The sequence below is a fragment of the Xylocopa sonorina genome, chromosome 12 (assembly GCF_050948175.1).
Source record: "Xylocopa sonorina isolate GNS202 chromosome 12, iyXylSono1_principal, whole genome shotgun sequence".
NCBI classification, from domain to species: Eukaryota; Metazoa; Arthropoda; class Insecta; order Hymenoptera; family Apidae; genus Xylocopa; species Xylocopa sonorina.
Genome location: NC_135204.1, coordinates 898,837 through 912,966, shown reverse-complemented (window position 1 = coordinate 912,966; position 14,130 = coordinate 898,837).

Here is a 14,130-nt window from a genome sequence, read left to right as displayed (position 1 = left end):
ATGAACGAGCTATGTATTCCGGTTGCTTCGAGTGACGCAGCGGTACTTGGTGTGTGTAAGCGCGTGCAGGTGTGCGCGCGTGAACGCTGCCGGTTGTCGGTGCTGTAGGCGAGCGCGGCAGGTTGCCTGAGTCCAGGGGTTGATGATCAAAGTACGATAAGACTCATGTGTGGAATGGGTGGCAGGCCCTACGCACGCCGTTACATGAATTTGTTGCATGAATTTGTAGAACTCACATTCCTTTCAAGAGCAGAAGCAGATAAGCAGAATGCAACGCATAGAACATTATAAATAACTTACCTTGAAACGTTAAAATGAGATGGGCTATCGCGTTGTATGAAGCATTAGAACTCTCATGCATTGGCACGTAGACACTATAAAACGCCATCACATTGCCTGCAACCGTAGGATTCATAAAATTCGTAAGTATGGAAGAAATAGAGTTCTAACGTTTCATGTATCGCAATGACACATTTTATTCCAACGTTTCAAAGCAAGTAAGCTTGCAATGTCCAATGCAATGCAATATGCTCGTCTGCTACTCCCCTTTAGAAGAATCAGATTACGAAAAACGAACGCGTTATAGATCGCGATAGCGCATTTTATTTCAACGTTTCGATGTAGTTGAGGTGTAACGTATTTTGCAATGGATTATGCTTATCTGCTTCTACACTTCAAAACAATGTGAATCCTAACCTTCCTTGCAACGGCATAGCGTTTCTAGATATCTACGAGTCGATGCAATAGAGTTCTAGTATTTCATTCAGCGCAATGTCTCATCTCATTCCAATGTTACATATAATATTTTGTGCAACGCACATGTTTATTATTATGTTTATCTGCATCTACACTTCAAAAGAATGTGAAATCTAGACCACTTTGCAAGGGGATAGCGTTTCCAGATGTTTTTGTGTCGATGCGATAGATTTCTAATACTTCATACAACGCGACGTCGTATCTCGTTTCTATGTTTCAAAGTAAGAAAGTTGTAATCTTCTAAACATAGCATTATGCTCATCTGCTTCTATACTTGCAAAGAATGTGAATTCTGCAGTTCAATGCTAAATGATGGCGCTTCACATTGTTTTCGTGTCAATGCAGTAGATGCCCAATGTTTCAACGTTCAAAGTAAACAAGCTGAAATCTTCTATGCATAACATTATACTTATCTTCTTCTACGTTTCTAAAGAGTGTGTATTTTACAGGTCCGTGCAAAGGGAAGGCGCTTCATAGCGTCTACGTTTCATAGTGGTAGGGTTCAAATGGTCGATGCAATGCGATGGCGCATCTCATTCCATTGTTTCAAGATAAGCAAGTTGTTATTTTCTACGTATAGCATTATGCTTATCTGCTTGTACACTTTAGAATTTTTTTCTTCTAAACACCCACTGGCCAGGAAGCCTGTGACAGAGAACGAACTGAACATTATTATTGGCGTTCTGCTTATACTGGTTGTAGCGCCCCTACCTGAAATTAGATTATGTTGGTCTCAAAAGGAAATGTATACAAACAATTGAAAAAAACGCGATGAAGCGAGATAGGTTTATATCGATACTTAGATATTTTCATTTCACCATTATTTCTACGGCTAGGACTGAGGATCGTTTGTATAAACTTAGAATTATTGTTAACGCAATTGTCTACACTTTCGAAAATAATGTTAACACGTTGAGTGCTACGCCAATTCTTGCTATACCTCTCGCTCAGACGGCAGCGCGTGAGCACTTGATGGCGAACGCTTGACTGACGGGTATAAACAAACAATAACTTTGATACCTGTATTCGTTTCGTTTGGACTGTCGAAATGATACAAGCAATACATTTGTATACAATGTATAAACATAAGATAATGGGATGGGGATTGCCGGAGAGACGGAAGAGCACATACAAGGTGAGAGTTATTCTGAAAAAGCTACGGGAGTATAAAGACCTATTGCAGCAGAGAGAATTCAGTTTTATAGTGACTGTTTTGAGAAAGTTTTGGTATCCACCAACTAAAAATGTTGAGAGGACAAACAGATAGTGACTTGTCGAGTGAGCCATTTGTACCACGCAAATGTCGGCGTGTAATACCACTACCATCTTCAGATAGTGACAATTCATCTGCTAGTTCACTAAGGAATACTAAAACAAGTGATCCAAATGATTGGTTTGATCCGCGAGGCAACCAGCCAAACATTATACCTTTCTCAAGTCCCCATGGTACCAAACTCGCCCATGAAAAAATGCAAAATTGTAGCACAGTGGAAGATTTTTACAGCCTTTTTGTGACAGATAAACTATTTCAACATATAAGCGAACAAACAAATATTTATGCGACACAAAATACAATCGCTTCCAAACGTGTTGAAAAGTGGTTGCCAACAGATAAGGACAAAATAAAGAAGTTTTTTGGAATGGTTTCGTGGATGGGATTGGTAAAGCTCCCATCTTTGTATCTGACAATCTTTGACAGATTTCAAATTCTGTTGATAATGTTGCATTTTGCCGACAATACAAAAGTGGATGCTTCCAACCGTCTCTCAAAGGTTGAATTTTTAATGAAAGAATTAAATATAAATTTTTAAATATATTATGATCCCGTTGAAATGTTATGCATCGGCGAGACGGTAATACCATTCCGTGGAGGGATCATATTTAGACAGTACATGAAACAAAAGAAGGATAGATATGGGATAAAAATACTTAAATTGTGCTCTGATAAACATTACACATATAATCTTTGCATTTACACCGACAAATCATTGGATAAAAAAAATACAACACCCAGAAATGTTGTCATGAATTTATGTGAAAATGTGTTTCACAAAGGCCATACTGTATACATTTATAATTGTTATACGAGTGTGTATTTAGCAAACAAACTCATAACAAAAAATACGCATTTAGTTGGTACTCCTCGATCAAATTGAAGAGGCAATCCAAGTAAAGTTATGACAAACAAACTGCGACGCGGAGAAGTCATTGCTCAAGAGAGCAGTAGAGGAATTACAATAATGAAATGGAAAGACAAAAGGGATGTTTTAATTCTTTCGATCAAGCATTCTGTCGAAATGAAATCTGTAATAACAAGAACAGGGGTATCCTGCAAACCAAAAATTATTATTGATTATAATAAAGGTAAAACAGGGATTGATCTGTCTTATCAAATGGGTGCTTATAGCAATCCACTTAGAAGGTCACTAAAATGGTATAGAAAACTGGTATTCGACCTTCTTTTGAATATTGTTGTCGTGAATGCGTTACATATGTTCCAAAATGTAACAGGAAGAAAGATGTCAATTGCAACATTCTGATAACAATTGGTAAATGCTTTCACACAACATTCACATGAGGAAACCCCAATTAGGGCCTATACAAGTAGACGAATTCACAAATTTCATAAGAAGGAAGGAAAGGCGCGTGAAGTACGAAAATATTGTGTTGAATGTTACAGTACAAACACAAAAATGTTCGGACGCCAGTTAGCGAAGGGAATGACAAAGAAAGTTGCTACATACTATAATATGTGCAAATCACAACCACATCTTTGTTTTAAACGTTTTAATATACTTCATTAAATATTAGCATAAATTATTTAATTGTTATTAATAATTTAACCCTTTACAATGCCGGTGTCATGCACCGATGTCGATCATACAAGAAATTCGCTGTCAGTCCCTAAAATCCACGTTTTCCAAACGAAAAGTCGATTGTCAGTCCCTGGGGACTGACTTGGCACTCAACGTGTTAAGCCCGGTAAAAATATTGTAATCGACGAAATCATGGTTCCATGGCGAGGACGCCACAGTTTTTGCCAATATATCCCAGGAAAGCGGAATAAATATGATATAAAACTTTGTAAACTACGCCTTCCGGAAGGATACACGCATAACATTCTTATTTACGCCGGAAATAATGCAACCTGAATAGCGAAAGCACATGCGCATGCTGTAGTTATGACAGGTTGTAGGGTGAATTATTATCTGAAAGCCGCGTATTATATGCAAATAATTTATATACTCGTGTCCCTTTGGCTGAGAGACTTGTGCAAAAAGTAGCATTTATTTGGTACAGTAAAAATTAATACAAAATTTCTTTTGCTGTAGGCCAAACGGAAACTGCAACGGAGTGGCTTTATGTATTTTCGAAATCGGAGCGGCTTTAAATCTTTATGTGGATGGATAAGAATGGGTATGCATGCTAGCCACTTCTGAAAACCACAAATGTGTTATTGTCCAGAGTAGTAATAATTAGTTAAAGCCGGGCACAGTGTTCCTTTATAACAAAGCTAAGAAGGGGTTTGACCATCCGACCAGATGTCTTCTTATCACAGTTGATTACGCAGAACAGTAAAGTGGTATAGAAAAATAGTTATCGAATTAGTATGCGCTACTTCTCTCGTCAATGCCTGCTATATACATAGAAAATGGAGTACCACAGGTATGAAAATATTAAACATCCGCGAAAAAATTATTGATTATCTCCTCAGTACAGTGGACCGTCGCAGTGATCAAACGTCATCTGAAACTGAAGCAGTGCCCAAGAAACATACATATTTTCTGCGGCCGTTCCAAAGATGCGCGAGGAAAACGAGATAACGATGTAAAGAATGTTATAGGCGTATGTCTAGAATAAATGGTAGCCAGTATGCCACGACAGTAAAAGTAAAAACCTGTTTTAATCGATGTAAGGGCCAACCGGAACTCTACCCAACATGTTTTGAAAAATTACATAAAAAAATTAAATAATTATGTCAGGTTTATAATATTCATTTGTTATGTTTTAAATATTAATTATATAATTAATGTTAAATATTAATTACAATATCCGGTTATAATGCTGAGAATCGAAGAATAAACCTACTTTGTACTATCTACTTTATGAAATATAAGTCTGACCTATCGTAATGCACGCCGGGCCACGTAATAGACGCGCGTGTAACTCACCGGAGATGCACACTCCTTCACGGAACAGACACGTGTGACCCACCTGTGATGCACGCCGGCGTCAACGTGCTAAACGTAGAAATCAGATGTGCCATCGCATTGCGTGGAGCATTAAATCACTACAGCTTTGACAAGCAGATAATATGAAACCCCAGCCCGGTGTAAGGTACAGTCGAATTTACATTTGTTTGAAGTGTAGAAGCAGATAAGCATAATGCTCTGCGTAGACAGTACAGCTCACTTACTTTGAAACGTTGAAATGAGATGCGAGATTGCATTGCATGGAGCAATAGAACTCTACTCCTTTGACAGGAAGGAACAATGAAGCGCCATCCCGTTGCATGGAACTGTAGATTTCACATTCCTTAGAAATGTAAAAGCAGATGAGTGTATTGCTTTGCATAGTAGATTACAGATTACCCACCTTGAAACGTTGGAATGAAATTCGCCATGGCATTGCATGGAGCACTAGAACCCTATTGTTTTGAAACGCAGACACTGTAGAGCTCCAACCCGTTGCAGGCAACTGTGGAATTCACATTCTCTTGAAGTTTACAAGCAGAGAAGTACAATGATATGCACGGAGGAATGCAGTTTACGTAGATTTAAACGTTGGAATGAGATTCACCCCCGTACTGAATGGGGCATTAGAACTCTGTTGCTAAAACCCTACTTCCTTGACACGCAGACACTATGCAGACGGACCCCGATAACATAATGCTATGCATATAAGGTTACTGCTTACAAAGTCTGTAACATTGAAATGAAATGGCCCATTGCATTGCATGTAGCATTAGAGCTCTATTGTTACGACACGCAGACTGTTCGAAGCGTAATCCCGTTTCAAGAAACTGCAGAATTCACATATCTTTGAAGTGTAAAAGCTGACAAGCGTAATCCTATGCATAGAATGTTTCAGCTTACTTACTCGAAAACATTGATGTGAGATTCGCCACCGCATGTCATGGAGCATTAGGATCCTGCTGTACCAGCAGGCAGACTATATGAAGGGACATCTTGTTGCATGGACATGTAGAATTAACATTCCTTTGAAGTGTAGTGACAGGTAAGCATAAGGTAAGTATAACGCTATGCATAGAAGAATACAAGTATCTCATTTTGACATGATGAAATGGGATGTGCCATTGCATTGCATGGAGCAACAGTGCTACACTGCTTTGGCGCTCAGACACTATGAAGCGCCGTTCCGTTGTATGCAACGTTGAATTCACATTCTTTTGAAGTGCTAAAGCTGATAAGCATAATACTATGCATAGAATATTTATAATAATATAATATATATATATATGCGTTTCAAAGCAATGGAGTTCTATTGCTTTGAAACGCAGACACCATGAAGCGCCAGTCCGTTGCATGGATCTGTAGGATACGCGTTCTTTAGTATTGAATTATTGGTAACAATAATAAATGAAAAGCTGCCCAGAGTTCTTTACAGTCTTTAGCATTATTCTTAAAGTTTGAAGGCACGTCCGTACGTTTTGAAAGCTCTACTAATTTTGCGGACTCTGCATAGGAAATTTAGGGTCCTTCTCACTAAGAAAGAATTGACATCGCAAAGTCTGCACGTGTTATTCTTTCAGGCCTCTAGACATAAACAGTCGGGAACCCTACTCGAACTGATAGAACTATTCTACAGTTTACATACTGGATTCTATTTCTTAACACAAGATTCACTTTTGTTCCGCCGTTGGCATGTGAAATAATGCAACACAGACAACCATAGAATCACATTCTTTTCAAATGTAGAAGCAGATAAGCATAATGCAATGCATAGAGGATTACAGCTTACTTACTATGAACCGTTGAAAAGAGATGAGCCATCGCTTTGCATTATAAATCTATAGTTTTGAGACGCAGACATTGTGAAGCACCATCCTGTTGCACGGATGTGTAGAATTTACAAACTTATATAGTACAGAAGTAGATAACCGTAATGGTATGCATGGATTACAGCTTACATACCGTGATACGTTGGCATGGGATGCGCCATCGCAATGCATGGAGCAATAGAGCTCCATCGCTTTTACAGGCAAACTCTATGAAGCACCATCCTGTTGGATGGAACTGTAGAAATCACTTTATTTTGAAGTGCAGAAGCAAACAAACATAATGTTATGCATAGAAGAATACAGCTTACTTACTTTGATACACTGAAATTAGCTGCGTCATTGGGTTGAAGGAAGTAGTAGAAATCTATTGCTTTTACACGCGGACACTATGAAACGCCATTCCGTTGCATGGATCTGTAGAATTCACATTCTTTTGTAGTGTAGAAGCAGATGATTATAATGCTATGTATAGAAGATTACAGCTTACTTAATTCGAAACGTTGAAATGAGGTGAGTCATTGTATTGTATGGTGCATAAGTATTCTATTGTCTGGACATGTAGACGCTACGAAGGGCAATCCTGTTGCATGGAGCTGTAGTATTTACATTCTCATGAAGTTTTAAAGCAGATAAGTATAGTGCTATGCATAAGAGATTACAGCATACTTACTTTGAAACGATGAAATGGGATATGCCATAGCGTTGCATGGTGAATTCTAGCTCTATTGCTTTAACAGACAGACATTACAGAGCGCCATGCCGTTGCATGGAATTGTATAATTCACATTATATAGAAGATATCTAGCAGTTAAGCATAATGCTATGGATGGATGATTACAGATTCTTTGCTTTGAAACGTTGAAATGGGAGGGAACATCGCGCTGCATGAAGTAATAGAAATGTGTTGCTTGGACATGTAGAGATCTGGAAACGATATTCTGTTGCAAGCAAGTGTAGGATTCACATCCTTCTAAAGTCTAGACGCAGACAAATATAACATGTTGCGTAGAATATTGCAATTTACCATGATTCATTGAAATGAGTTGCGACATCACGTTGAATGCAGCACTAGATCTCTATTTCATCGACACGTAGACATCCAAATATGCTATCCCCTTGAAAGAAACTTTAGGATTCATATTCCTTTGAAGCGTGGCAGCTGATAAACGTTACGCGTTACATCGAATATTACATCTTACCTGCTTTGAAACGTTGAAATGGAATGCGCTATCGATCTATGCTGCATGAGAACTGTAATGCTTTGACACGCAGACACTTTGAAACGGGATTGCTTATATATATCGTATAAGTCGATCATTTATTTGCATCGTCTTAGTTCGCTTTCTTTCCATTGAGGCTTGCAAATCCCTCTTCGTTATTCTTGTAATTCGTACTCTGGAAGGTATGTAGTACGTATTGACAGTCAGACGCTGAAAATATCTCAAACTCTTGTGCTTTACGCAACTTAGCATATATTCAACCTCCTATTAACATTATGTCTATTTTTGATTTGATTCGGCTCTTAAAGTATGTATATCCTTCTTTCGGATTCGTCGCTATTAGATCGTTTCTTAGAGTCATTTTGATGATCTTTTCCTCTCTATGGTTGTTCTCCTTACTACCCAAGATTACCGATTTTTCGATCAGGTCTCCTGCGATTATCATTCTGTTTGCTTTCTCTACCTTTTCTATGTTAACCTCAATTTCGTTTATATATTCTTCAATTTCTTTCCGTTCCTGTTAGGCGAAAAGTAACAGCTTATAACTTTTGTTCCTTCGAGCATTGCATGAACGATTCCGGTCGAGGAGTACGTGGTGCCACATGTGCAACATTTTGGATTAACACTGGTTATCCATATCGGAGCGTCACCGTTTTCGTCTTGCAGTCAGTATTCTTACGTTTTCTGCATGATCTCTTCCACGATTCGGCATTTGTTCAGATCGATTTGTAGAACTTTCAATTTCATATTCTTTTCCTGTTCTTTTCTATTAAAGCGTTTCTGTAGACCGGACAATTAAAGCTCCGGTAACGTGTCTGGTGTATGGATTCTTTCTTCCTGCCTCGCTGCAAATAATACATTTCGGTTTGTTCGCGACTCAATCAATCATCGTATGATTCTGGAATGCGCATCTTCTGTAGGTTTCCTTTTTATCCTTGACTTCCTTGCAATTTCTGCCGACATGTCCCAGTTTATTGCATATGAAGCATCTATCTACTCTTGGTAGCACTTAGAAGGGACAAGAGATCAATGCTGTTCTGTGTCGTTTTACCTTCTCCAGCTCTTTGCTGTACTCCTGTTCACATTCAACTAACGCGACTTGGTTGCCTCTCTACATTTGTTTTAACAACTTGACATTTATACCGCCACCCTTTCCCTCGATTTCATTCAATGTTCGTCTCATGTCCTCCTTTATTTCTTCTCTAGTAACCCAACGGGTATTTGTCCCTTAGTTGGGGAATTATACTTGCATTCGTATATTTTACTTCAAATTCTTTTTCCGGAGTTCCTTTTATCTCCTTTATTTTGTTCTTTATACCTGTTATCTTATTAAATTCCAGGATTATATCTCCCGCTCTCGATTTTTTTGCATCATCGTTTCATATTTCTGCCGTTTTTCCTGTTTTTCCTCATTTCGTTGCTTATCCTCGAATACTTCCTGCTTCTTTAATTGCTTCACTTTTCACTGTACCACTAGTTCCATCAAGTGCTCGATCTCAGTTTTTTTTATATGCCTGATATTTCCCATTAATGTTTCTTCGTTCCTTCTGCTTTTCCTCATCCCATTGTTTGTCCTCGAATGCTTACTGCTTCTTTAATTGTTTCATTTTTTTCTGTACCGTTCGCAACTAGTTCGATCATGTGTTCGATCTCAGTTTTTTTTATATGCCCGATGTTTCCCATTAATGATTTCTAATACGTCATTAACTTCGTCGCATCCTCGCTCATAATATCTATCATTACGTCTGATGTGTGGCTGCCTATTCTTCTATTTGAAAGTGAGGACGTTATTCTCATCGTTAGCTTTTCCATTATCCTGCTCTTTCTTTTTGGTTCCCTTACTTCGGGTCCTGATGCTTCTCCTTTCTTGCCTGTGCCCTGCGAGGCTTTCTTTTTCTCCTTCATATACGCATTTCGTATCCATATCTATTTTCCTATTCTTTGGTATCATCAACAGTACGCTCCACACCGCCTGCCCAACAATTAATCTTCTGCCAGGACCCGATGAGGCTGATTCCGAATCGCGAGCCAGCAGCATATGCACAGCAGCCTCGCTCATGCCGGTGGTGGGGGTTAGGGGGGGGGGGCTGCAGGCCATCCACCATCCTACTGCCTGCCCTGATGCGGGCGAAGAACTCGCAGGGCTATTTGAACCGCGACCAGCATCTATCTTATACTATAACCGATTCGTAGTCGCGTTTTCCATTAAGCTTGCCGGAATCAGTGATTTGTTCAGTCTGAAGTATTATTTTTTTTTTAAGTTTCTCGATTTTTTTATTTTCTCTCACGACATGGTCTATTTCGTTGTACCTTGCCCGACGGTATGGTATATAATCAGTTGTTTGATATTTGTAGGATTTCTCCTAATAAATGCTATGTTTCCACAGATTTTCTTTTTCTTCCTCTTTAGTTATGTTGTTGTTATTTTATGCTCACTATCCTCCACATTTCCTCTCTGCGCCATCCCGGAACCAGCGTTATACGATTACTTCATGATCGCGCCCCGGTCTCGCTACTCCGAGATCGAGTGTTCTCCCTTGCATCCGCTGATTTGTATATGTCACATATTGGAGAATATTTTCACTTATCCTTTGTATTCTTCGAATTACGGTTTAGTTAGATGTATGTTGGACACGTGTCGAAATATCTGATTTTCATACGATTTTGTAGTAAAGTTTTATTTTCTTCCGACTGTTCGTTTTCATTTAACCGAACTTGTAGGTTGCTCAGTTATGTTGTGTTAGATTTAAGAAAGCGTAGGTTTGATTTCTTAATGTTTAAGAAAGGTAATGTTAGATTGTATTAGATTGGGTTAGAATTGAGTGAAGGCACGTTAAGTCAGATTATGTGTAACTGAGGTTAGCTAGGCCTAAATTAAGTTTAGAGGATGATAGATTAAGTTAAGCCACATAAGAGATGAACTACCGATCGCTGGCAATGCCATCCGTTGATAGTTCTTGAATTCCAGACTATTCGCAATACCAGCCGTTATTATATCATAAGTTATCTACCGCGGGGATAACCTACTGTCCTTATATCGTGAGTTACCGACCGCAGGCAACACCAGTTGTTGATAAATTTTGATTCACCTACTATTGGTTGCACTAGCTGTATGTGAAAACATGCTTTATCGGCTGTTGGTCACATCAGTCGTCGATAATTTATGTCGGTAACTTATAAGTTATTCTTAATGGGAACACCCATCCGTAGGCATGTATTGACTCGTTTTGCCATCTCTTCAAACACTGCTAAAACAGAATTGCGAACAGGTTGAGCAGCTTTCACAGAGATGGCTCCACCGGCCTGACAATTACGAACGCCACATATGGGTTCTCACAAAACCATTTGCCACACAACTCAGTCCTGAAAGTGTTAATAATGCTAGCGTTATTACTTTAACCAGACATGGAATCCATAGGTGTGAAAAATTATAATCTTGTGGATAATATCAATTCTAGAGGAACATTTCTAGTGTAAGTATAAAAGTTCTGTTTTAGTTGTAGAAATAAAATTCACTAATATAGCACAATACTTATTTTCAGGTCCAAGGTATGCTTACCATATTTAAAGAAAGGTGCAAATCCTCATATTATAAATATCAGTCCACCACTAATTATTAAAATTAAACGAATATGATTTCAAACTTGTGTCGATTATATAATATCCAAGTTTAGAATGTTCCCAGACAACACAAGATAAGATGGTGGCGACACCATACCGGCACTGTAGCGACACTTCCGAGGAGTGTCAGCAGATCCGTAGTCATCTGCGTCCGCACTTGTTAGCTAAAATGCCGGCACGCAGTGGCAGCACGTTCTAGTCACCAGCGTAGCACGCGTGCGAATGACACTGCGCCAGCACCAGCGTGACACGCGTGTCATCGTTCCATTCAAAAATTTTTTCTGCATTGGCGTAGGCGTCACATTTGTTAATGGGGAACCACCTGTTATTCCGTACAAATTAAGTACGTCAGAGTTTAGATATCCGCATACGAGTACTGACAAACGTTTTGGTAGTTCTTTGCCAACATATTTATAGTTACTGAGAGAGCCATATGTATTTTTTCAATTCGTCAGGAAAAGTCATGCCAAATGTTGAACTAATTAAGTTACGTTTACTTTACTAGCGTATCACAATTTTCAGGTGAAAATATTGAACGTAATTATTTGTTTTCCTTTGGTACATATATTCTTGTGGTAAATGGTTTTATCGTTTGTAAGGATTATTAAATATAAAATATATCTTTGTTACATGAATTTTTAACGATGAGTTGAAAAAAATATTTATAAAATAAGTGTATGTATTTTTACGATATAGTAATTAACGACTTTTCTGAAAAAATCGCTGTATTAAGTTAGAGTTTATAGAAAATAATAAAAAGGAGTTTTTCTATCTTTCTTTCGTGTCAGTGTATCTATTTTCGAATCGAAATAAATAAATTGCTTAGTTTAGTCATTTTTAATATTCGTTTATAATTTTTATGCAAACAGCTTCTTCATTGGTATATATTAGCCTACGCCACTGCCACGCGTGTCACTATGGTGAGCTGATAGTGTCATTGGCACGCCGTGTCGCCCCTGTGCTATATCGCCGTGCTTTGATAGTGCCGTGACACGCAGTGTCGCTCCAGTGCTAGCCCTGTGCTGTTACGAGAACTGAGAGGCAGCACCGTGCTAGCACAGTGCTTAGAGTTCGATCCGGTGTCATTGGCGCTACAATCGCTGGTTGTCTGGGTTAATGTGTGCTCTTGAAAGGGCCGATGAATATGAAAATGATGGTATTGCTGTGAATGCAGTCTTCTCAGAGACAGCAGTAAATTATATATATTTCTAATTTCATTGTTAAGAAAAATAATTCTCTCAATTTAAGATTACCTTACGCGCGCGTTGTTTCAGGTATACATATGGCTGCTATAGAGATGTTAGTTGGTTCAGAATCACTAAATTATAGTGGGAAGCTGAAAATAATGGATGAAGCAATGTACGCTTTTGTTTTTCAAACACAGTAAATTTGTTACTAATCAGTCTTTAATCGATGAGACAATATTAAAAAACTGAAGGAATGTCTGTTTTTACCCATTATGCATGTAATCAAGGTGTGAATAATTAACTTAATGTTTACTGTTAATACATGAATGTATAATTTATATTTTAGTAAACAAATCAATTTATTTTACAGAATATAAATATCATTGATAACATAAATTGTTGCCTGATTCCTACCTAGAGGAGAATTTGGAACATATAGATTTCGATAATTATATATGACAATTGGAAAGAACGAACAAATTATACAGATAAATCAGAGGAAAAGATCATGAAAATATTAATTGTCATCCAAACTAATTTAAACAGCGAGTTTGTTAACAAAACTCAAAGCTCAAATATTATATTGTTCATTATGTTAAAAAAAAATTTATTACTCCCCGTACATTACAGCACATTATAGATCAGTCTGATTAATTGCCCAAGCAACCATAATTCAAGTGTTAATTAATATCACTTTTACAAAAATTTATAATATGTAAATTTCGTAAATTTTAAAAGTGACGAAGCTGGTATACGGTTTTTGGATCTTAAAAATGGTAAAAAGGTACGGCAGGGAGAGGAGAACCTAGTCAACCATTGGGTACAACATTAACAATGGATTCTCAAAATTTTCTCGCAATGTTTTTTCATGAAAAAAATATATTTTTTACGTTCAATCAATTAGAAATGCAAAATAATTTTACTAATAACATAATATTATATATTTCTCGGAGAATTAAAATTTGCATCGACAAAGCCGTAGTGGGAAAGTTGAAAATTAGCGGTGATCTACGAAAAGCAATGAAATTAGTGAAATTAGTGGTCAATTTAAAGTCGAAACTTACTTTGAAAAATTAAATACCGTTTTCTTAAAAAGAACCGACATATTAACTAATTAAGGAAAAATTATTCCTACTTATAAAAGTTTTGTTACTTTTTGTAAAAGTTTGATACGATAATATAAATTATTTAAAATATTTATAAAAACTGAAGTAATATATATTTTTGCAATATATTTTGTAACGCTAAATAATAAAAATTAAATAAATTACGTATGAAAATATTTATTTATGCAGATTGAACTTTACTCATACATTTATAATAA